This window comes from Triturus cristatus, chromosome 5_2, assembly GCF_964204655.1.
Source record: "Triturus cristatus chromosome 5_2, aTriCri1.1, whole genome shotgun sequence".
NCBI classification, from domain to species: Eukaryota; Metazoa; Chordata; class Amphibia; order Caudata; family Salamandridae; genus Triturus; species Triturus cristatus.
Genome location: NC_140588.1, coordinates 483,653,188 through 483,679,407, shown reverse-complemented (window position 1 = coordinate 483,679,407; position 26,220 = coordinate 483,653,188). Strand labels below are relative to the sequence as shown.

The window sequence follows — 26,220 nt, the reverse complement described above, 5'->3', positions numbered from 1 at the left end:
GGCCATCTTGTCATAGCTATTTTCAGTCTAATAGTTGACGGACATTTTCAAGAAAATATTATTCTCAATCAAGATGTAGTAAGAATTATGTATTGGAAAAAGATGTTTGGCACAACCTATTGCGTCTCATTGTACCAGTTTTAAAACTATTAATAGAACTATATCTTACCGTAAGAAAATGAATGTATCTAGTTGGTCGCAAATTATCATCTAGTTTAAGGCAGGACACGACTCAATTTGCAAGTTTGAAGCCTGTTTACAGAGCGGTGGGACAAAAAAAGCCGGTCGTTGAGGGGCGATAGAAAGAGGACTGGTTACTGATGCCGCTCCCTTCAGGAGGCGGGGTCTGGAATGTTTCGAGATGAAAATGATTGGTCTAAGAGTCAAAGTGCTTATGTGGGTAGGACGGGAGGAACTGGTCAGAGGTCATGGGGCTGGCTCAGAACTTTGGGGCGGAGCTTGGGTGTTGGTCCCCGAGGGACGGGACCTGCCCTTGGTTGATGGGCCATGGGGGCCGCCAGCTGGTCGGAGGAGGCAGGCCCTGTATGCTGGGCGGAGGGTGGAGTCCGTCTGCTGGGGCGGATCTATGTCCTAAATTGTCTGCAGGGATGGGCGGGGCGTCGGGCAGCGCTGTCGGTCGTAGACGGTGAATCTGAGTAGTCAGGGCGGGCGGCGTGAGCGTTTTAACGGCAGCGTATTGGCTTCGCAGCGGCATCCACCATGGGTGAGTGTCTCCCGCCGCTGAGACGGGTAGCAGTAGAGCCACAACTGCTCCATAGTCCTCATACTCTGGACAGGCATTGCCCGTGTACCCTATCGGAGTGGGAATTACTTGAAGGGAGACTTGATTTTCGTGTCTGTGGCTATCCCGGGCTTAGGGGGGAGACGAACTTCAAATACGCAATGGTGCATGGAGTTGTAAGCCAATTTAGCTCGTTGTGGAATCTGAACCCCCCCCCCCCCCCCCTATCTTCACATCTGTGCAGCTGCTCCTGTACTTATATCCTGTGGATTGGGTGGAGGCGAGGAGGATCTGTCCGTGAGGCCGCCTCGATACTAGAGGATTCCTTGCATACCAGACTGAACCCCATTAAAAAAGTCGTGAAATGTAACTGCAAGTGTTAGTTCGTAAGTCCAGAGCATCACCTTTGAGTCTTGACGCAGTGCATTTCCATAAGTGTACTCTCAATTTTAAATAATTTTAAAAACAAAACGAGCGCAGATGTTATAGTTAATTATTAAACTCCAGCCAAAATGAGAGAATGATGGCATTTTTGATTTAGAACGTGTTTGTGATGTGCCTCACGACACGGATAGTTACTATTGTGTTTGGGGGAAGAGCAGCTCACGTATTGTATCTCATTTTGTATCTTTTTGGAAGGTCATAGCCCAATGGGCGAACCCGGCTGATCCTCATTGTTTATACTATTTTGAAAGGTATGGTCTTTTTACCGTGGGAACTTTGTATTTTCAGTCCCAAAATTGGTGTAGTGTGAATGTTTTGATAACTTCAGAAAAATAATTTTATTTTCTTGCCGCGGGGATGCTAAAAGCAAATGTATGATGGCGCCCCGCCCCAAGTCTTAGACACCGAACCCAGGATGCATTTGTACCCACACCTCTCTCTTGCTATTTCCAGCCCACTCCCCATCCTGTGTATTCTTGATGTTTCTGTATATGCAACGCAAGAAAGTGTTTTCTGAAGTGCTATGACTTGACGTATGCTCCCGGCAGGGTCATGACTCCTGTGTGGTGTAATAAAATGTGCGCCCCTTTAATCATATGTGTAAATCAACAGCTCGTGTACATTTTAGGGTAACAGACAAACTACGGTGTAGCCGTTTCGGCATCGTAATTGAGCGGAGGGAGGGACCGAGTGAGAAGAGCCTGGGGCCAGGGCTGGGCTTGTGGATCTGCTCGTACCAGGTGTGACAAATGTGAACTGGGCCAGCAGGCGCCTGGTCGGGCGTCAGAGTTCGTCCTACACGGACCGTTTCGCTGCCTCCGGGGTGGGTCAAGCTGCTGATACTGCCCCTCCTCTGCTTCAGAGAATGAGGAAAACATGTGAACTTGTGAGAATTTAATGAATGTGGGCTCTTGTTGCTGTGTTAAACAATTGGAGCTTGTTCCTCCAGATGTCAGAGTGGTAGAGTTGCAGAAAGTGGTGCCTGATGTCACCAAGCAACTTCCTCCAGGAAGATACTCACAGCAGACCTCTAGGTCATGGAGTGGTGATAGCGGCCTATTGGAGGCTACACAATAGACATGTTGCATTTCTATATAATGCCTTGCATTTTGGGATGAGAACTCGAGCTTTCACCCTCGAACAGTCATTGCTGTGGTTGATCTAACCACCTCACCCTGTCACTCAGTGAGATGTGTACTGTCACTATTTTGTGTAGCATTTCTGTTCAAATGTTACTGCCTACAATGCGTACTAAATAAATGCTCCCCTACTTGAACGTTATGTTGTAAACATCACAAATGTTGAACTGAGTGTAATTTTTTAAACTCTCTAATGAGTTAAGGTATGTCATGTAATCCTAACACAAGGGTAACTTTTATACACTTTTACTAATCATGTTCCGTTATATTAAAGAAAGCTAAACTAAATAGAAGCCAAAAGAGGAAAAACAAACTTTGCCCTACCTGCTTTTGCTCCTGCCATTTTACAATTTCTCTATCAATTGAATATTTTGGCTACGGTAGAATTTATTTGGCAGCAACAGACTACACACTAATGTCTTATCACTACACTACTCCTGCTTGAACCGATGTCTGCCATGTCTCCTACACTTTTACAATTACCTACAGAAGGCCAAAGATAGGAAAACATTGTACATCAATAACAAGTCATTTTTTTAAATCGCCACTACAGAATTTTTTTACATTAATTTCTTGAGAGATATAGTTTTAGTGGGTCTTTTGGAGAAACTTGTCTTGGCTTTATTTCTTCCTAAACAAAAAGGCAACACCAAGGCTAACATTTAGGTATATTGGACTTTCCACACTCTACAAGTGCAATGCGACCTTGTACCCAGACAGCGCGAATACTATTTGTTCCACTCTGTATTCGTTTGAGTAAGTTAATTTCTCAGGATATATAATCACTTCATTAAACCATTGAGGCCGAAAATTGCAATTATGACCTACAAGAAGGGCCACATCTGATTTGTGGGACAATGGTTACCATTTCATCCAGTTCATTCAACTATTATCCCCAGATATTTTTTTTTAGGTCAAAGCCTACAAGACCGTTCGGCTGTCTGGTTTGCTAACAACATCTTGGGGAACTTAGGAAAGCTTCCTTGAGAATGCATTCCGTCCATTGCTTACCATTAACTTTGTAACTCCCATTTACTTGCTCTATTTTTTTTTTCTCTCTCCGTTTTTCAGGTCTCGCCTTGCTATCGCGCAAGCGATCGCAAAGCGAGACTATTGTAAGGGTTTTTTAAAAGTGCTCCCAAAAAGCGGATTGCATGGCTAGCACGCACACAATCACGCGCATCGTGCCGCCATGCAATCCGTTTGGCATCGCACTTCAAAGGGTCCGCTCCCCCGCCTGGAATGCGCTCCCCCGCCCCCAAGCGCGCGCCACGCTCCGCCGGGCTTGTCTTTCCTTCTCTAGACCCTTAAACCCCAGAACGCCTCTGCTGCTGTTCATGAATGTCTCTTTCAACTTCCTGCTGAAAGCCCCCACTGAAAGACGGATCTGCCTGATAAGGTGATATTTAGGCTTGTTTTAAATTACTTTCCTGCATGTTTTCTGTGTTCTGATCTGTATTTTGTATTACGGCTGCCACGCTTCCTCTTTCAGCATGGCTGCCACACACCTTTCTTTTCTTTTACATGACACCCTCTTGTTTTAGAACTCATACAAGTACTTTGCACCGCCCTGGCCACCCTCTGTGGTCTTACTGCCTCTTCCCAGGTCCCCACCTGGTTGCTTGTTTTTAAATACATGGCGGCTCCACGCCTTTCTTTTCTTCTGCACAGCGCCTGCTTGTTTTAGAACTCCTTCTAGTGCTGAAAATTAGAGTGCTGTTAGGGGCAGACCAACTCCTTCTGAAAGGTGGTTTAGCTGCTTTTAGGAGATTAAATGTGGTGGTGTTGACCCGCGTTATTTTTCATTGCAGTTTGTTTTCCCTCTCAGCACTGCTGTGTGCTTCTGTGAAACCCCCACCCGCACCTATATTACTCTCTCTTATCACCTCCTGCTTCATATTCCTCCCCCTTTTTCATATTTCTCCTTTTTTCCCCTCTGGTTGTTTCCCTCTTGCCCCCTCCACATTTCTCTTTTTTCTCGAACCAGGTTTTTAGTGCACATTAGTAAAGAGCGAAGTAGGTATCCAAGCGCTTTACATGAACACCAGTTGCATTACACAAGGTCATATTTATTTTGTATGCACGAAGAGATGAAGTGCCTTTTTTTGTTTGGTGAGGTGGCCAACGTAGATGGAGTTTCGTACACTGCATCCGCAATATCTAAATAATTATATTAGTCTGTCATTGATGTTGGCGTCCGCCATGTTAGTGGTGTTACAGGGAAGGACATTGCTTGTTCGTTACACATGTTCAATGTTTTGGATATGTGCCTGTGCTCCTCTCTGTGGTGCTGCATGTTAGCGTGCCACCCGTACTACCTTCGCTAACCTGCCCCAATTCCTATGCGCATGTTTACCTCTTTTTATTTCAAGAATATATTCTACTATTTCTGTTTAGCAGACTTAACCCGTTGCAAATTGCAGCTTTTAATTGCCTCCCTCCACACCCGAGTTGCTGCGCCGTGCTCTACACCAGCATGCGGACAGTATTTTCACAATCAAAGATTCATTACTTTTGCCCTCGGGACATGGACAACTGCTGCTGCAAACGGGCATGTTTGGTCTGGAGGCTTCCTGTGCTGGGAGAGGATGTGGCAAAACAGTCAGAGCTGCAGATTAAGGGACATGGGCACCAGGTTTGACTCTGGGCGTCGTCTCAACATCCTGTGATTCTGGGCAAATCACTTATTCAATCTTTGCCTTTAAAAAAAAAAAAGTTCCCTTGTGTAATGTAACTGGTGCTTTGATGCCTTACGAACAATCTTGTACTTAATTAAGGTCGCTGTGTGAGGTCAACGGATAGGATGGCAATTTATTTCAATGATCTGAAGTAGGGGTAGCCCCCTTTTTGCATTTGAGGCTGACATATGAAAATTCAAGGGGTATCATTTGGTACGGAAATCATTAAAGAGCACAATGAATTGTCGAGAAAGGGGGAAGGGGCTCAGGGAAACAAAGGACTATAAAGCGAAAAGATTTACGGAATTGCTTTCCACATATATTTGATTGTATGGTCAAAAACATAAATAATGAAATAAACAATCATAAATACACGGTGTTACATTAAATGTCATGTAACCTGTTGTGAGAAGTTGGCCTGGCATATGCTGTCCACTAGTTATAGGAGACACCTTGCACCAGTCCAATTCGACACTTAAGGTGATAGGTTAAAAGACAACCTTTAAAGAAAGCTATCCTAGTGGTAGCTGTGGAGAGCAGCCTTCAGGCTAAGTCTTGAAGGAGTGTTAAGCTTATTGTTTTACCATAGATAACCTCTTGAATGACCAAATGAAAGAGTAGTCCACACAGGTATATATTCAAAATATATGTATTTATTCTAAGAACAATCCCACTAGTCTCTTTATGAGGCTGGAGGTAAAGATACAATTCAATAAAGCATTTATAATCACAATAAATATCACTGGAATCATAGGGCCCCAGGAGGGGACCAAACCATATATTAAACAAGCATTTGCAATGCACTAGGTCTCGCATTTACGCGAGTTTGAGCTATTGACATTGCAAATAATGCCTTTTAGTTTTTGTTTTTGTTTTAAAAACGTAAATAAAAGGCATTGTTATTTACAATGCCAATAGGTGAAACTCTCGTAACTGCGAGACCTATTGCAAATGCTTGTTATTTGTAGGCTGCCCAGCTTGAGTTCGTCCCTTCCAATGCCCAAACACTATTTACTGTTTTCTTCCACCAGTACTGGATTTCTGTAAACAGGATTTTAAATCTTTTTCTTATCTTGTCACATTTGCTGTGCATTGAAAGACGGAGGTCAAATGTCTGGCTTCTCAGTGGCATAGATAGGCACTCTGCCGCCCGTGCTGAAGGGGGGGGGGGGGGGGTGGAGTGCTGGCACTAAATTCTGCGTTTGCTGCCCCTGCGGCAAACGCATGTAAGAGCAGGGGTGGAGCTGCCCCCAAAATTTGTGCCGCCGGGGGCGAACCGCCCCCCCCACAACACCCCTCCCTTGCTACGCCACTGCGGCGTCTGTACAAAGTTATTTTTATCCCCAGCACAAAACAAAATGTAAACTTAACTGTGAAGGTATTTCAGAATACGGAAAGCACAAATTAAGCACATTTTTGGGTAATTCTAAAGTGTGGTGGAAACATATTTTAATATGATCTAGACAAATCCATACACTAGTTGATGACATTTCCTTACATTATCCTTTATGCGCAGTATACTTTTATCAGTAAAACTGTGTGTCTGGGCAAATGTAATGATCATTTCATTGGAAGATGTGTTTTCTGGTATGTCAGTGTGCTACTGCACCACTCTGCTATGCACCACACCACTCTATGCCAATGGACTCTAACTCACACTACGGTATAGTGCACCACTGTGCCAATCCCCTTTAAGCCACTTCTTATCTTCTCTGCAGCACTGCACTCTAAACCACTTCACTCTAAACCACTTCACTCTACTCTGAAACAATCTACGCCACTTAACTCAAAACCAATACTCTACTCTGCATCACTCATTTTATTCCACTATGTTCTACTATGACATTGCACTCTACGCCACTATACTCTCCTCTGCCACTATACTCTACGCCACTCCACTGTGCACCACTTTACTCTAGGTCAATCCATTCTTTGCCACTCTAATCTACTGTTCAGCGCTGCACTCTACAACACTTCACTCTACCCCTTTCTACTCTGCTCAATGCCAGTGCACATTACCCCTCTCTACCATGCACTACTGCTTTCTTCGCCACTGCACCACTCTATGCCACTGCACTCTACTGCACTCTGTCCCAATGCACTGTATGCCACTTCACTCTAATCTGTTCTGCACCACTTCACTGCACTCCACCCAGCACCACTCCACGACCACACTTCACTCTGACACTGCACTGTACAACTCTATTCTACTGCTTGACACTCTACAACATGACTCCGCTCTACACAACTTTACTCCACTTTTATTCTACAACACATTACTCCACTGTGTCACTCCACAACACACTGCTTTACTCTGCCATACACTCTCCTTCACTACTCCACGACAATCTGCTCCGCTCTTCGTCATTCTACCCTTCAATATTAGATTCCTCTCAACACCCTATATGCCACTCCAATTTGCTCTATGCCACTCCATAACACTCCACTCTACTCCACTTTGACATTCCACTTTACCCCCTAACTTTTAGCCATACTAAACAGCAGTCGCACTGATGTACAACAGATAATAAAACATATTGGCAAAGCCAATAGATCTTGCATAGGTGAACTATTGGCTTTGCAAATGCTTGTTTTTTTCTCCCCAGGCCTCACTGCTTCCATTTGAAGAGAAGAAAAAAAAATATTGGTAATACAGCATGTAACGAACAGTAAGCAGTGGAGAGCTCATCCCAGAACACATATAAGTAATAATACACCAATATGTAAGTGAAGCAATACAGCCTCAAGTACATGTGAGTGGGGCCAGCAAGATACATGCCACTTATAGGATTTTCAGGCTTTGTTCGCAGGATACATTCAGAGACACAAAATGGAACAAGTAGTCTCTTACCATACAATTTTATAAAGTAGGGGAAGAATACGTTTTGGGAAAGAAAGGAAAGTGGGGGGGGGGGGAATAACTATCTAATAACACGAGCTCTACATTTCACAGTATACTAGCCATAGCATGTTCAGTCCTTACATATTCATGGTAATGCTACATTCAATCAATTAATTATGCCACCGAGGTGTGGGTGTGATTCACTATTGAGAGGGACTCCATTGTACTGGCCAAAGGGTCCGTAGGGCAGGCAGTGGGGAGAGAGCGATAGTGGTTGGACCACTAGCGTAGTTGTGCATAGGTGAGCGGTCGTTCATGGGCAGGAGGAGGCGCTTCCCAGGGGAGTTGGGAGTGAGCGAGGACTAGGAGGGACTAGCGGTAGATGTAGGGAAAAGTGAGAGCATGAGCATCTTAGCGACATCCGTGAATGGATCATGGGTGAGTGCACTTACCAGTCAGTGCACTTAAGGTGGGACCGTCATCGGTTTTGGCCTCCACAGCAAGCACATATGTTTCCCATTGCCTCACTGCTTCCATCTTAAGTGAAGGGAAGTCTTCAGAATTTATTTTAATGTCGGTTTGAAAAATGACCATTCATAATATACTTACTATAGCCCTGCCCTACATGTCCTGCCAACTCCTGCCAGTTTCCAGCATCAGTCTTCCACTTAAAATGTTTGCATCGTGTGTTTGTCCTGCTGTAGTTCCTAAATGCATTACATTGTTAAGAAACCAATCTGCCTTTGTATGCCATCCTTCTGTGCGGCTGAATGCTTGCTTTTGTTTACACTGGCATTCAATGGATGTTGGCATTGCTAGTGTTTTAAGCCTTTCTGTGAAGTGCACTAGCGCATCTCTCCAAATCAGAGATGTTTGTTCTCAGTTCATTGTATTTAGGAACCTCTTGTTAGCTTCGAGTAAAAAAAAAAAAGGTTTTGTATGTAGTGGCTGCCCTTGAGCTAATATGCATCGTATGCTGCTTATTTCAAACCATTAGGGTATGTGTTTTTCCCTACCACGAACGTTTTTTCCATATTACTTTTTTCTTTTTACCGGTGCAGGTTTGAGAGCTTGAGGTGTCTTAAAGTTCGTGGTGGTGTAACAAACCAATGCATGACCGGCAGTCTCTCTCGCCTGTGTCCCCTCTGCTGTACAGGAATGTTGACACCCTCCGGGGCGAAATGTACTATCTTTAATGTTACAAGTTTCTTTCGTAGAAGTAATATGTCACATTTGATAAATGAACGCGAGTTGACCTTGGGCATTATAGTTGTTCTGTGAATAATACAAAAAAAAACCTTGTATGAGAAAACAAATGTGAGAAGTAATCTAAGGTTACACTCCCCTCCATGTCTATATTCTGTGTCTGGCTATTCCGTCCGGTCTTCTAACTCACCTTATTATGCTTTGCTTTACTCCTTGTCCCACTCTTGCCGCCAAGGCCTAAGCATATTTTGGCGCTATGCCCTTGGAGTGAAAAACATTAAGCGCGTTGTCCGAGGGCAGTGGAACGATTATCTGTTGGCCTGATAAAGTAACCTTCGATTCTGGGAAATGATGTTTTTACGTGACGTGCTTACAAGGGTGGTGTTCTCGTCTGTTAAAATTTTTCAGAGAGTGCCACTATTGTGGTACCGTGAGGCTTAGGCTGTACTACAATGAGCTGTAGAACCCTCACTCCCTGTTGGTTATTTAGGAGCACACATTTCTGTTTTTGCTGCAGAACGTCTGAAGATTTTGAACAGAGACTATGGTTTTCTTTTATCGAAAAGCATTGACTAAGCCAGTGATCTGCTTCCAGCACCAAATGTAAAGTGCGCACCTCCGTGAGCACCTCACCTATCGAAGTAGTGGGTTCATTGTCTTGTGATGGATGTAGAATTACAAGTCCACTAATGTTGCTTTCTAAAGAGAGAGTCTCGCTGGTCCTTCTTTTAAGTGCCCATATACTTTGCTTTCAATGTGGTGATAATTATCTGAGCAAGTGTAATGAATTACTTAGAATTGATTTACTAAGTGCTGACCAAAAGGGTGCCAGTGAGGCTCTTTAGTGTGTATGGTGGGTAGGAGTAAACAATTGGGAAGTGATAACATAGCAGCAGTGCCATCTTTGTTAGTATCGTGACACGTAGTAGAGCCACAACAGATCACAAATCTTCCTCTCTTGAATGTTATGGTGCAGTCAGATAGCTGTTGACGCCTCGGTATCACCATTCCAATAATTATAACCATATAGTTGTACATGAAGTGTCATGGAGGCGTGCATGTGGGGGGCACAAGCCATTTGTTTAGCTCTATTGCGCATGATTTTATTTTGTTGGCTACTGATTGTGTGACATAAATTGTATGCTCACACATACTATCCCAATGTTGTGGCTTCATACGCAGCCCAAGATGTTCCTAATGCTTTTCTGGTGCTTTAACAAACCTGTTTTATTCCGAATAAATACATAACTAGTAAGTAATGTTGTGCCTCCATCTATGCTTGACTGGAAAATGCCATTCTCTCTTAAGAGCTCCATTTCCCCTCACCCACACTACTCTTGTCCATGCCACATTTGAGCCACTATAATCTTCCATAATCCCTCCTCCTTCGAGCTTAAAGTCCTTCAAGTCATCACCCTCTCCCTTCATTCAAGATTACTCACATTCCTACATTCCCTGCTTGTCTGCCTACTACATCCTGCACCAGGACCCCTGGCCCCTGGTACACCGCCAAGGAACTCTTCAACCTGGGTCCCAGACGTCGAAACAGCTGCATCTCCTCCTCCCCACGATCCACCAAAGGACTCTTCATCTGCAGACACTGAGGCGGAAATCGGGAGCTGGTGTTTTAAATCTGTTTTTAAGATTACTTGAGTAATAATCTGTGTTTTAAAACCTTTACCTTGATACACTTACACCGCGCAGCCGACTAAGGCGCTGCCACGGTGATTGCCGCCATTTCCAGGGAAGCCCTCGCTCCTGGACACGCCCACTGATGCTCGGCCACGCCCCCCACCCACACTCCCTTAAACGATGTGTCTCTCCCGGCCGCGCAGCGGACGCGCGCAGCGGGCCGGCGCGCCAAAGGCAAGCACGGCCGGGGACAGGGGCCACAATTCCTGGCCCCCCTCAAACATCGAGGAAGTATTATAGCTCAGGGTCCCTCCACAACCTAAGACCCCCTTTAAAAACCAGCTGTTGTCATCCCCACCATCCCCTAGACCTTCCCTCATTCTGCCCAAACTGTAACACTAGGCTTAACACCTCCCAGCAGAAAAATGACCTACAGAATTACACTATGCTTCTTCTAAACTGCAGATCCCTTCCAAAGCATAGCACGGAAATCTCTTTAATGATAAATGAACTAACGCCAGACGCAGTCTTTCTAACCGGAACCTGGCTTAACCCCGATTCCGAGCCGGACCTGATACACGCACTGACCCCCGGTTATCAAATCTCACGCAGGGACCGCACACAGGGGGAAAGGCGGAGGACTTGCAATTATTTACAAATCCCTATATCAGTGCCACTGCGTCTCGGACCCCATCCCAGACTGCGAAAGCATGTCTTTCTCCCTTAAGCTCACCCCTAATGACAGCTTCACAGGAACACTTGTCTATCGCCCCCCCAGGCCCACTGAACCAATTTCATACAACTCTACCCTCCCTAGTAGCAGAACTAGCTTTGTCCCCCTCCAACTTTACCTTGTTGGGCGATCTTAACATTCATTTTGACAATAGCTCAGATAACACAGCAAATGATCTTACCACGAGTCTGGCCGCAGTGCAACTGGAGCAACTAGCCCGAGCCCCCACGCATAATAAAGGACATTTGCTGGACCCTGTATTCAGCAACTGCAACAACCTCAGGGTAGGCCCCATCACTCCTCTCCCATGGTCCGATCACTTTCTTATCCCTCTCACCTGGTCTATATATAAACCTGTATCCTGCACTCCCCTCCCACGAAAAATGAGAAACTGGTCCAGGCTCCCACTAGAGCAGTGGACTAGGTCCCTGGCAGCCTCAAGACCCTCATTTTCTCAGAATCCCTCGTCAGACAGCAGGGAATTTGACAATTGGATCCGGAAGTCCATTGACTCCATACTCCCCACTCGCAAAATCACCTGAAAGAGACCTCGGGAAACAACCCCTTGGTACTCAGAGTGAAAAAAGGACTCTGTAGGAAACTTGAGAGGAAGTGGTGTCTGGGGTATGCCACTGCAGACAAAGCCATGTATAGGGAAGCCATCAGAGCCTATAAAACTGAAATAAAAACGGCACAGTCCTCCTATTTTAGTGTAAAAATCATGAAGGTCAGATCTAAACCAAGAGAGATTTATCAAATAGTAAAAAGCCTCACCAAGCTGCCCCCTCCCGTAGTCCTAAATGACAACCCCATCGCGCGCTGCAATGACCTAGCGGAATTTTTTTATCAGAAAATAAACAAAATGTATGTAACATTTGCAGCCCCAACCTTGGAACCCCCCATGGTTGAAGCTCAGCTCCCTACTGGGGCGGAGTGCCACCCGCGAATAGCTCTGGATCACTTCCCCCTAGTGGACCTAGAGTCACTAGAACCCTTGATACTACAGGTAAAGTCAGGATCCCCAAATAACCCAACCCCACCCCGCACTATGACCGCCGCCAGTAAAGTTATTCTTGCGACTCTCATTGAGCTGCTTAACAGCTCCCTGATAAAAGGAAGTGTGCCACCAACTTGGAAGCAAGCTATGGTGCGAGCACTCCTGAAAAAGCCCAACCTAGACCCCAATAACTATAACAACTACCGCCCCATTTCCCTTCTGCCTTGGGTGAGCAAGATCCTGGAGAGACACATCAACCTCATCTCACAAGGTTTCTCGAATCTAACCATCTACTCGATGCCTCACAGACAGGGTTCCCCCCCAAACATGGGATGGGAACGGCTCTGCTGGCCGTGACAGAAGAAACCAGGCGGATCCTGGATCGAGGGGGGGTCAGTGGCAGTCATCCTCCTCGATCTGAGCGCTGCGTTTGACACGGTATGTCACAAAACTTTGCTATGCCGACTTCTCGATCTAGGAGTGTCAGGAGACGCTCTGGCTCTGATCCTTCTTGAGCGAAAGGACCTTCCAAGTCTTTGACGGAGATGTCATCTCCACAAGCAAACCATTGGACTGTGGGGTACCGCATGGCTCATCACTAAGCCCCACGCTGTTCAACGTGTACATGAGGCCGCTGGCTGAGATCGTCCGTCCATATGGCATTAAGATCATCACATATGCGGACGATACTCAGCTAGTGGTCTCCCTCGCACAGAAGAACAGTGAGCCGGCACAGGTCAACCTAATGGCTTTTATGGAAGAGGTCAGGAGATGGATGACTGCATCCTCGCTTAAACTCAACGGCGATAAAACCGAGCTCATGTTGCTCGGCCCTCCAGCTCTGTCCACCATTGACCGCCTATGGCCCATCACCTTAGGCATACCCCCAACTCCGAAAGACAATATCAAAAGTTTAGGGGTCTGGCTGGACAAATCCTTAACCCTCAACTCCCAAGCCACAAAAACATCTGCAACCTGTTTCGGGATCATCCGGATGCTGAAAAAAATCCTGCCACTCCTGCCCTTTGAAGCCAAACAAATTGTCATACAAGGCCTTATCCAATCCCGACTTGATTTCAACAATGCCCTTTACTTAGGTGCGCCGGAATACGTGCTGCAAAAACTCCAGCGGACCCAGAACTGGGCTGCACGCATGCTGCTGCAGATTCCACGCAGAGTATCAGTGGTGCCCGGGCTGAGGACCCTACACTGGCTCCCTGTCAGGGAGAGAATAAAATTTAAAGCCATGTGCATATCCCACCAAGCCTTCTGGAGAACCGGCCCCAAAATCAACCACTCCCTGCTCTCCCCCCTACTTCCCCGGCAAACAATTTCGATCCACCCATGCATTCCTAGCGGTAGCCCCCCGGATCAAGAGGTCAAGAGCAGGAGGAAGGTCCTTTACACTCAACGCCGCTAAGCTGTGGAACTCCCTCCCCTTACACCTCAGATCGAACCCTAATCTGTCATCCTTTCGCAAGGAGCTTAAAACGGCCCTCTTCAACAACTAACTCCCCCTAGCTGCTCTCCTCAAGGCACTATCCTTTCTATTAGCGGTTGGACGCCTAAGGGCAGCAGTCGCGCTTAATAAAACCCCTTTTCATTCATTTCATTTCATTTCATTCACTGCCACTTCTCCTGTGACACGACGTACTAAAGATCCTGCTCCACTCCGGCTGACAAGACCAAGAACATACTGCAACCACTCTGTTGTATCGTGCTCAACGCCCCCTCACTCAGCAAACGCGTAACAGAAATATGGGATAACATCCCAACTCTCTACACAAACTTTGCCGTCATCATCAAAACATTGCTTAACCCCCTCCTCGAACTCCAACATCACCGCCACACTCTCGAAGGGTACAAGATGATACACTGTGGCCACACCAACAAACAAGGTGGAGGCATCGCCTTCATCTTCAAGGAAACCATTAGATGCACCATCACCAAGGGCGACCCCACACCTCTCATTGAATACCTCAACTTACTACTACAAACGGATGCAAAGACCATGATAAGAGGCACCCTCGCCTACAGACCCCGGGGACCCCAAGCTACATTCTGCAACGCCATCCCCAACCTCATCGCACCCCTAACAATCCACAAAGTATTACTCGGTGACCTCAACTTCCACATCGACGACCCCAACTCGTCGCCCTCTTGGCGAATCTGAGCAACATCGGACTTGCTCAACTGCTCACCGAACCCATGCACAAAGCCGGACACCCACTCAACCCCATTTTCACCTACAGCGAGTCACATTTTGCCATACCACAGAACTCACCTGGACTGACCACACCATTGTACACTTCTCCATCACTGAAGCCCAGTACACCATCACCAGGTATCAGATCTACCCCCGCAGCTGAAGCAAGGTCACTGAAACTTAGTGGTCACCGGCCCTCACAACCTCCCAACCTGAGACCTCAACAGACCTCATCCAGGCCGTCCAGAACTTCGCTGCCTGGATCACCAGCAGCACTGACAGTTGCATCACTGAAATCTACACAATCCAACAAGGTCCCCAAACATGCTAGTTGATGCACCCCAGAACTCGGGACCACCATGCGCTACTGACCCCAACTGGATAAACTATTGCGAACCCCCTAGAACCCTGCCGACAGAGCAGCTCACAAAACAGTCCGCTGCATCTATCACTGGTGCATCAAAGAAGCCAAGAGAGCAGCCATCACCACCTGTATGAACTCCACAGCCAACCACATAAAGGAACTCTTCAAAATAGTTAAATCATTCACCACCCTGACAGCCACAGAGAACACCATCCACCCCTCCCAAGAACTCTGCGATACCCTCTCAGACTACTTCCACAGCAAGATCACAACATCTGCAACAATTTCAACATCCAACCCGCCACCCTCAAACAACCAGCGTCCACCAGTTAAACCATCACCACCTGGTCACTGCTCATCCTGACCACCTCAGCCATCATGTCTTTCATCCACTCCGGGGCGCCCACTTACCCCTGCCCCCACCACCTCTACAACCGCTCAACAAACCCAATCTGCTTGAAACTCACCAGCATCCTCAACACTTCCAGCTCCACAGCAGGTTTCCTGGACAGATGGAACCACGCAGATATCAGACACCTTCTAAAGAAAGCCTTCGCTGACCCCAACGATCTAAAAAAATTGCCATCCAATCTCCCTGCTCCCCTACCTGGCCCAAGTTCTTGACAGAAACCTCAACCAGCAGCTCACTGAATCCCTGGAACAAAACCCCCTATTGGATGCCTCTGATTACTTATTATTTTTCATTATGTATCTTGGGAACATATTTAATTTTTTAGAACAAAGCTAATGAAACTCCATTCCATGCCTACGACCCAGTAATCCATATGTGTATGGCCTGGGCGTCCAGATGTTAGAAGTTCATAAACTGGCATTTTGACATAAATATACAGTTAACATTGGATGTTCAATGTTAGTGTATGAGACAATGCGTATTTAAAAAAAATAAAAAAACGAAAGCCAAGTGGCTCCTCATGCCATATTTTCTTCCCCAATTTCATCCATTTGTTAATTCGGCAAGACCAAAACACCGGCAAAGTGGCCATCTATTATTTAACATTCCAAAAAACTGCATGCATTTACATTTTCTTGCTTTGTTTTTTATTTTTAACATAGCTGGGAAGTCTGGTATGCACCACTTTGAATGAACCAGACCATTATGAAATCCTGTTCTGGTCGCAATTCGTGCCAATAAAGTTCTTTAAGAATTTGGAATTGTGTGATCCTGATTTTTCTTCTTTTTACGTTTTGCCTGTACAACGCTTGCGATATCTCTGGTAAAGAAATAACAAGCATTGGCATAGCCAATAGATCTCGCCTTTGGGACCTTATACGTGTTTAGTTATCCAGCACAATATCCTTGGTGCAACAACATCAACTGTTGCATGGCTAAACACTTATAAGGTCCCAAAGTAAAGACCTATTGGCTAAGCCAATGCTTGTTTTGTTAGGCAGGGGAGAATAAGTGATTTGCTCAGAATCACAGGATTTTGAGGATTTATTTCTATTTATGCATTTGTGCGGTTCTGCAGGAACCTGAGAAGTGCAGCTAACTCCAGTCATCCAGCTCCTTATGTGAAAGGAGTGTGTGCTGCTGTTGGTGTTTGTTCTTCACTCTCCACTCAAACTTTCTGCTGTCTGGACTCGCGGCAGAAAGGATCACGCTGCAGCATTTGATTGTTGTCTATAAATGTACATTATCACTACTAGTTTTTTCAGCTCAACTAAATTCATACAAATAAAAATGTTACCGACAAACATCATGCAATAAAATTTGCAAAAGAAAAACAGTCAGTTATTCACGTAAATATATAAGAACATATTGCTCTACAACATCCCTTAAAAACATTGCCAATACCTCTCGCTAAACACTTATAACATCCCAAAGGCGAGACCTATTGGCTGTGCCAATGCTTGTTTCACATGGGTTTCTAGGGAGGCCAGTTTTCAGCAGTGCATTAAGCAGTGGTACACCAGCTTGGCCATGTTCTGGCTTAAGTGAGGGAGTCGAGCGCCGGGGTGGTACCAGTGTCTTACTTAGCGACACTGTGCCTCTAGAGAGCAGAGCTTCAAATCTGGCACCTCCAGGCCTTTTTTTTCGTACAGAAGTGTGTGTTCAAACTAATGTGGGGTAGGTTCCCCGCCCAGATGGGTGTGGTTATGGCATTGCAAAGTGTTGAAAAACACCCTGGGTAGTGGGTTCACTTCAATACTGCATACAATTTTCTCCTCCAACCTTATTAACAGGACCTCTAAGTCAGTATTGCCAAACTGTGGAACACCGTTTTGTGTTCACCAGAGGTGATTTAAAAAACACAGATGTTTCAAGAGTCAAACTGGTAATGGGGACCATAAACCCAACACAGTCCTTGAGTGTGTGTGTCTGAGTGAGACGGAGCAAAAAAAAGTGAAAGTTTGTGAGAAACAGGAGCTGAGAAAGAGAACATGAAGAGAAGGCCCAGTGAAATTAATGTTAAGTGTGTGAGAATGGCATGTAAGTGGGGTTTGCGATGGAAAGAAGAATTTGAAGGGGAATGGGATATGTACATGGGTTTTATGAGCAGGACTCTTCATTGAAAGGTGAGGGCCTGTGACTGAAAATGGGATGCAAAAGGAGTGTGCGTGAGACCGAAAAGAGTCTATGAGAGAATGGTGTACGAAGAAAGTGAAACTAGAAGATATATGAAAGGGACATTTGAGAAAGGAGTGTATGAGATAAAATAGTGAGATGACTTCAAAGATGATTAGTGTGTGGGGAGCTTGAGATAGGCGAAGAGGATAGAGCGTGGTAGCAGAGAATGGACAGAAATTAATGTGATAATATCAAGTGTAAGAAGACACTGTATTTGAGATGGCAAAAAAGAGGTGGAGGGTTGAGCCTCATACATTTAAGAAAATGGCAGGGGGTGAAAGGTTCAAGAGAGTAGCTGGGAAAATAGAGGACCCTGAGAGCCAGGGAAGCAGAGGGATGATACTAGTTGGAGGCCTACGCTGCCACCAGCAGGAGATGTCATAATTTGAGTCCAAGTAGAAAATGTGACACCATTGATAGAGCAGTTGGTAGAGAAGATGTACCTTGAATAAGGGATGGCAAACATCCTTGTGCTGGCCCTAAACGGTGGAGATAAAAGCACTAGAGACAAGTAAGAGACAGAATGGGGTATGCGAGAAATATAGGGGGTGAAAGCATAGGTAAAAGAGGAGTATGGCAGAGATATGAGTAATAAATTAAATTGGTATAAAATAATGTAAGAGGGCAGATATAAATAAAGAGCATGAGGGCTGTGATGTTAGGAGAAGAAGGGGGAAAAGACAAATTAAGGTGAAATAAAAAAGACTGAAGAGATAAATGTAAGCTGAAGAGGTGCATATGAGAGAGGTGGAGGAGAAGAAAAGGAGAACGATAAAAGGTAGGAAGGAGAGAATAGATAGAGGTAGAGGCTAGATGGAGACCGTAAAGGAGAAAGGAATATCTAATGGAGATGGGGAATATATATGCCACAAATGGCAATTGTGGGTGGAGAACAAGATGGCAGTAGAGGCATGTTTTTAGCCATTTTCCCCCTTGAATTTACCCTTACTGGGTGCTCTGATTGGTGCATTCCCTTTCACATTAGTAGGAAAGGTCTCTGTATTGGTCCTAGCCTTAGTCAAATATTAATGGGAATGACAGCAGCTGGAGTTCAAGGAAATGATAGAAACAAGACTGTAGTATGACACCAGGAGTACCATACTATCCAATAATAAGCCGTACCATAATATAGAATAACAGACCATACTGAATTATACAATGATAGGCATCCCATAAAACATAACTGGAAAAACAATACCAAAGTCGGTCGATTTAGCGCATATGTGAGATCAGTCAGCTTTGCCAATGCCTCTTTGTTTTTCTATTGATATATTTGCTATTTGTTTACATGCGCTTGCAAATAACAAATAAATAATAAATGACATGCTTGCCAAGACCAGACCTTTCGGCTTTGTTGATGCAATGCTTGCTTTTTTAGGTCAAGCCTAGCGGCAGTGCGCATGCGCTGCTCCCTCTGCGAGGCATGCAGTAGTCGAATATGCTGTGGAAGCCTCACCTTCTCTCCGCCCATATTTTTGATTGGCTGGTGTCATTGTCCTTGGTAAATGCTAACTTCCGATTGATAATGAGACTTGAGTCCCTCCTAGTTACTGCCCTGTTGCCATTTGTTACCTCCCATGAGGACTGGATCTTTTACTTGTGCCGTTACACGGTCTCCTTCATAAATCGGTAAGCACTATTTTTTTGCAATAGCGCATGTGACCCTGAGAGGGACCCTCATTGTGCAGCAGTAGCAATGTATGCACAGGAGTGTTGTGGTGGTGTGTGTGTGTGTGTGTGTGCGCGCTCGCATGGGTGAGCAGCAATGGACTTGCAAGTATATGAAAGTAAGTTTACTGAAATACGATTACATCTTCTTGGTCCTCTGTTCTGGTGCTCACATATTTATGGTATAACACTGTAATCGTCTTGTGCATGAGTGTGTGTGCAACATGTGCATTGTATATGGAAATGGCAATCCTTATCTGTGTCCAGAACGGCAGTCGTTGCTTGTGGACGAACCTGTGTGTGTTCTTGATCATCTATCTGTAACGGACCGAAATATGTACTTGAGCCTCCTATGTAATCAGCAGACATCGTGCGTTCATAGACACCCATGTTCATCACTGCAGTCGCATATGCCTCTTCTGTTTAACGGTGCTCCCGTGCACGACTTGCCGGACACTGCTCCTTACCTTACATCTCACTGCAGTTACACTCGCGGGGCTCGACGTTCAATCATCGCCACTATAATATGACCATTTTCATTTGAGTCCAGGGCTCTCATACGAGTCTGGGCGTGTTTGCAAAAGTATATTAACACATGAATGTGTGGCAAATTCCGCTGCACAAACATTTTATACACAGTGTACCTAAAGGCACTTTTAAACAAGAGCACTTAAAACTCATAGTTTTTTCGTTCTTTGGAAGGAGCAGCAAATACTGATAAAGACCAGGCTCTGCAACATTGCATTTCACTGCAGAAAGGTTGTGTCGTCTCATTCACCAATGCTGTTGAATGAATGCCTTGAGAGTACAGGGGGTCAGGGACCAGCACTGCAGACATTCTACCAATATGATTGCGGACCTGTTGTGCACCTGAGCTACAGTGGCCAACACTGCAGAGTAAGTAGGCATGTGAGTTTAAGTGATCACCATTTGTTCCACAGTGAAATAATAGTACGGATTTATGCCTCAAGACCGGCGCTTCATAAATATTAAGTTTGTTATTTTACTGATTAATATTGCAGGTTCTAGCTCTGCAAGTATTGTGTGAGCCCCGGAAACCGGCACTGTATATTTATCTCAACCCAACAACATATATTGCAGGCTTGTATAACACTCAATGACCAACACTGCAAACTTGCATTATTGCCCCCCAGACAACATAAATCACAGTACAGTGACGAGAACTGCTTGACCTGTTCAATCAGGCATGACCAAAAACCCAATAAGTATCTGAGCAAAAAACTTTGCAGAAATAAAATCCCTGGTCTGCTGTGCCTAGCACTTCAGAAATCACGGTGCCACACTGCAAGTAGTGTATGAGTCATATGTTGTAGCACTGCACTGGTAGGTGCAGGAGCCTCTGGGTGCACCACTTTATCACCCTGTGTGAATACGACGCCCAATGAATTCTAACGTTATTCTAAAACTACTAGCCCATTTTGCAAAGACGTTAAATGTTGCACGTGTACAATCCTTTGTGTCTACAGCTTGAGATGGATCATCATTGAAGTAAGTGTTGTGTGCACTTCAGTGTCCTACAAGCATGTAGTATTGTACTTCTGTTTCCATAGTGGATCATACCCCTGTCTAGGTGGTGAAGTTCATTTTCCTATAGGTAGCACACTAACTGTATACCCCCAAGACAGTTTTAATGCATCTGCGCCACATTTTTAGGTCTCGCCTGAGCCAGCGCTTTAGCGCTGCTCTGGCGAGAGCTATAGAATGCGGGATTTGGAAGTGCAAACTAGTGCTTTTCAGGCCGCCAACTACAGTGCATGTGCGCCGGGCGCGCGCACCATTTGTCAGCCTGCTGACCACTTTCGCGGCCGCTTTGATGTTCTCAGTGAGCCGCGCGGCCACTGAGAACATCAAAGCGGCCGCGATAGTGCTCACCATATGCCAGCCTTCCCTGTGTTGCTTTAGCACCCCCCCCCCCCCCCTTTCCATGTTACCTGTGTGGCTCACTTTCTCTTTCACGGCCGCGCGGCCAATGCTTGTTCACTGTGACAGCAGTTCACTGTGAGCACTGTGGGCACGTGCTCCGCAGGCGCAGTACCAGCGTGGTTAAACTGCTTGGCAAGGCTTGAATTGTAAGTTGCAGGAAAGGTTAAAAAAAAAATGTGCAGCTTTACATATCCCCTTAAAAGCCACGCAGTAGCCACGGGATTGCAACCGTGCATTGGTCTGCTGATTCATTATCTGGTTGTGACCCATGTTTTCTATGAAAGTCTCTTGGGTGATTCAACATGTCAACTGTGGACGCCATGACTTTGTTTTGATAATTCTGTAGTACCAGATCTGTCTTCAGTAGTCCAGGGTACTAGACTCTTTCTTACAGCTGATTACCTATATTTCACCGTCGGATAGTCCTTATAGTGCACAATGAGTTATTGGTATGTAGTGATAAGGAATATTGCTTATTACATAACAAAATGTGAGCTTGCCAGCTATATGAATCACTGACTTCATTCTACTCTCTTTTAAGGCTTTCTCTGTGCATGTGGCAAAACCGGAAACAGATGTGCAGAGGTTGAGTTATTTATGTGTGTGGCAGAAGACTGCCGTGTTCACTCGGAGTCGTCCCTCCCACAAGTCCACAGTTCTCACCTAAATATCTTCCAGTCCCTCCCCTGTGAGGATGGCCAGGTGTTCTGCATTTGAGCAAGCTTCTTTACAGCAAACCCTTTTGTATGGAATTATGCAAACAACTCGGTCCAAGAATGATCGACTTTGAGAGCCTGTCCACTACTAGTCACTCCCAGGACCTGTGCTCCCTTTCTTGGGCGCTGGCACCAGGTCAGACCCTGCACATTCTCCTCTGGCTACGCTTCATGCGAATCCTGTTCTGCAGTTGAGTCCTCTTGAAGCAGGTGGTAGATTTTATATCAATGATCAGATGCAGCGCAGAGAAGAACACGGATTTAACATGATTCAGAATCTTCTTTTTGTCTGTGGACCCTACATCCGTGCTTCCTGAAAGTTGGCTGTTAAGTGGCATTGGCGAAGAAAACCCGAGTGATACAGATAGAATGCATATTACCATAAAAAGTTAACAAGCATTGGCATAGCCAATGGGTCTCGCCTTTGGGACCTTAATAAGTATTTAGTTATGCAGCACAATATCCTTGGTGCATCAACCTTATCTGTTGCATGGCTAAACACTTATAAGGTCCCAAAGGCGAGACCTATTGGCTATGCCAATGCTTGTTGTACCGTGTTGTGCTTTGCACAGTGTACCACTGTTACTGTGCACACATTGTTCAGAGGGTCTTACGGTTGCTGTCCCCCAGCATTAGAGTGCACCCTCTCCCCACGCTGCTCTACAACATAGCTTAAACACATTTGCAAAGACAATAACTCTGGCTAAACGATTATAAGTTACCAAAAGCGCGACCTATTGGCTATGCCAATGCTTGTTTTTACTGGCAGCCTTAGGAGAACGTGGTTAAAGGCCTACAGAGTATCTCACGTGTCATGTGGCTGCACCCGAGGGCGTCTGTTAATTGCGCCTAAATTGAAGGCGCAAGAATGAGCTGTATTCCGTCTCAGTATCTAAGGTCTGGACCAGGCGCCTCTGGAAAACGAGCGTCTCTTTGACCTTTAGGGAGATCACTCAAATGTAAACCCTCCTGCCAGACATTTAACTGAAGGGGTGGATCTCTATCTGCTAGACTTCCTGTTCTACGGGGTTACTTGCAATCTAATAAATCACTGTTGCTTTTCTTGTGCAAGTAACTGTTGACCTCTGCACAATTGACACAGACTAATTCGGTCTAAAACTCTGTAAACTTTTAAATGACATGAACAAGTAATGTTAAGTGTTGGGTTTTATATCTAGCACACATTTTTAATTTGCAGCAATAAAATCTGGTTTTCAACTGAGCAGCTTTTTCAGTACTCCAGATTATCCTCAATGTAGAGGGGTTTGTACATCGTTGCTACATGATGATCTTTTATAAAAGCACAGCAACTGAAGTTGTTCAATACTTTTAAGACTAAAGTATTGTACTGTGCACCCAGGGTTATATTTACGTCAACTAATGAGTCTTTTTTTTTATATTTTTTTTTTTATTATTCTTCATCACCTTGATGGATGCTGAAATGACTGGTGGGGACTAACCACCTTGCCAAAATGCACAAGCCAAGCAAGCCATCACTCCCTACAGCTTCCTTGTTGACTTAATGTAGTTATCACCACTCTACAAGCACACATTTTGAAGAAATTGAGATAAATGATGCTTTTCACAGCATAAGCATCTTTAAAATAGTCAAAAAGGCAACAGTGTTTACAGGTAGATCAGAAGATCTACTCCTAAAATACTAAAATACACTGGTCCTTAATGGCCTGCTTGGAGAACCCATCTTTCCCACTGATATCTGGGCGCAAGGCTTGTAATGGCCTCTGTCATTTTCACAAATATGAAGCACTTTCCTTAACTACAGCCTTGTTCCTGTTTTCTTTATCTCCCTTCTGAATAGATTCACATCTTCATGGAAGAACGAAGATGGGACCATGATTTTTTTTAGGTCTCGCTCTCAAGACCTATTGTCGCCGAGATGCCTCTCAAGAGAGACAGACCGTGGCACGCGCAGGAATTGGGGTCGGGGTCTGTGGACGCGCTTGAGCAGACGCGCACACACACACACACGCTCACACACGCTCACACACGCTCACACACACACACACGCTCACACACACCGCCGCTGCTGACCCCCCCTCACCGCATCCACGGCTGCCTAACGTGCGCGCGCATACACACACCTCGCCACCGCCCCCCCTGTACAAGCAGCATTGGCAAAGCCAATAGGTCTTGTTTTAACAGCGGCGATGGTAGCACACAGACAGATGCCATGCCGAACTACAGAATAATCATTAAGATATTCTCGTCATAAAAACAGCTGTGATGTTAACATGCCTGTTGGAAAAACACACTCCCACACTGAAAGGGTGGTGGTGTTCTTCCGGACACACTGTGGTAGCTTGGCTCGAGTGGTCAGGAATCAGGCTCCGTGCTAAGCATACGACATACCCAAACAATAACCATGCGTGCATCCGTTCCAAAAACGACTCTACACCGTAAAAATTATGAAAATATCTTTCTTTATCTTCTTTTTCTCTTAGTTGCTGATTGGATAAATAAATAACAATCACGATATACAAACTTTTTAAATAGTGCAGGTCAAATAAATACTGGCTTAATGATTCAATAAATAGGGGTGATCATAAATAATGAAGGCATACATATAAGTGCAATACATACAGGCAATTAAATATTCTGAGGCAATAAATACTGTAAACCAATAAATATTGTGCATCAATAAATACTGTGGACCAATAAATACAGTGAAGCAATAAATAGGTTAAATACAATAAATACAGTGCCCCTAATAAATACTTAAAAGCTGACAGTGACACTCATAGAATCAGATCACTTTTGAATTCCTAAGGGCTGATTTGGCCCAGGTACAGCTTGTGGGGATGTGGAAGGCTTGAGGGTGTCTACTCCCTGGCTTGGACAAGGCTGAGGCCTAAACTGAGGTAGATCAAGGGGGGAATACCAGAGACCTGGCTCTCTCCCTCCACACAACCCCTCTAAATTAGTCTCCGCTCACCCCCTGGCACAGTCAGGTTGGTTCCAGCACCTCCCTAGCCCCTTAGAGCAGTCTCTCAGGTCTCCACAGGGCCTTAGGCGCCCTCTACTCCACTTACTGCCCTTTTTCTGATGCTTCGACGCCGCTGGAGTCGTGTCGACGCCGTTCCGGATCGATGTCGGCGGCCTCGGCACAATGTCAGTTCTTGACGACGCCGGTAGGCGGCTCCGGTTCGATGTCGGCGGCCTCGGCTCGATCTCGACCTCCGATTCGATGGCGTCGGGCAGTCTTTACTCGATGTCGACTTCGGGCGGCTCCGGTCCGATGGCGACCTCAACTTCGATGACGTCGGCCGGCCTTGACTCGATGTCGACTTCCGGCGGCTCCGGAGTGCGATCCTCACTCCCGACCTCCGGTGCTCCTCTCCTTAGGTTTCCGGCGACTCCGGAGTGCGACCTCCACTCCCGACCTCCGGTACACTTCACCTCGGTCTCCGACGACTCCGGAGGGCGGACTTCACTCCTCCGATGACGCCGCTCACTCGACCTCGGGTGACTTCCTCCTCGACCTCTGGTACTCCTCACGACCTCTGACGGCGCCCTCTCTCGACCTCTGGCGGCTCCGGGTACGACGTCCGCTTTCCAGTCGGCGCCGCTTCTCCACCTCGGGCTCCAGGTCTCTGGCTACTCGACGTCGGACTCCAGGGAAACCAGTTTCCAGGTCAGGATCTTGCTGTTCTCTGTTTCTAAGGCCTGTTCCTGCTGTCCAGGTCCTTAGGATGGTTTTTCTTGCTTCTTCCCACACAGGGCTCCAGGCTGGGCTCAGTCAGTAGGGACTAGTATCAAGGGTGGGTTTATGGACCCCACTCCAGGCACAAGTTTCCACCCCTGCTGCCTCACTCCTTCCTCCTTCAGGTTTCTGCTGCTCACTCTTCACCAGTCAGGTGCCAACTGCCAGCTCCAACTGCCAACTCTCTGTCTTAGCTTCCCAACATTCTAAACCGCCTCCAACTGTCACAGGGTTCTGGAATGTTCTGGAAGGTGCTGGTAGGTTCCAGTGGATGCTGGTGATGTCACAGGTGGCCACCATTTTGTGCTTCAGGCCCTCAGACAGAAGTTTCAGGGGTAGGTAAAATGGCTCCCTGAATCTGCAGCAACACTAAAAAGTCTGGTGGTTCCCAAAAAGGAAAAATTCAAACGGGGTTTGAGGCAAAAGTGGGACAAAATAAATAATGATGAGGAGGGACCACCCAAAGGGCTGACAGGTCTAACAATGCCCAATCAATTCAGCTCTTCTTTAATGTACACACTATGTAGCACTCTGACACCCTCATAATACGTCTGGCTACATACTCGCAAAGGACGGAGTAACTAACGCAGCCCACTTC

At 45.8% G+C, this 26,220-nt stretch overlaps 1 protein-coding gene across 3 annotated transcripts in view; it reads left to right on the top strand.

Annotated features, from left to right (window-relative positions):
- Positions 1 to 632: 632 nt before the first annotated feature.
- SEPTIN7 (septin 7) overlaps positions 633 to 26,220 on the top strand; it is a 495,709-nt gene continuing 470,121 nt past the window's right edge. For 2 of the 3 annotated variants that reach the window (XM_085607478.1, XM_085607476.1), the window contains exon 1: positions 633 to 724. The gene's annotated coding sequence lies outside the window, so the exon portion shown is untranslated. Of the gene's footprint in view, positions 725 to 1,381; positions 1,438 to 26,220 lie in introns of all 3 variants that reach the window. The other variant, XM_085607479.1, reaches the window with a different exon arrangement.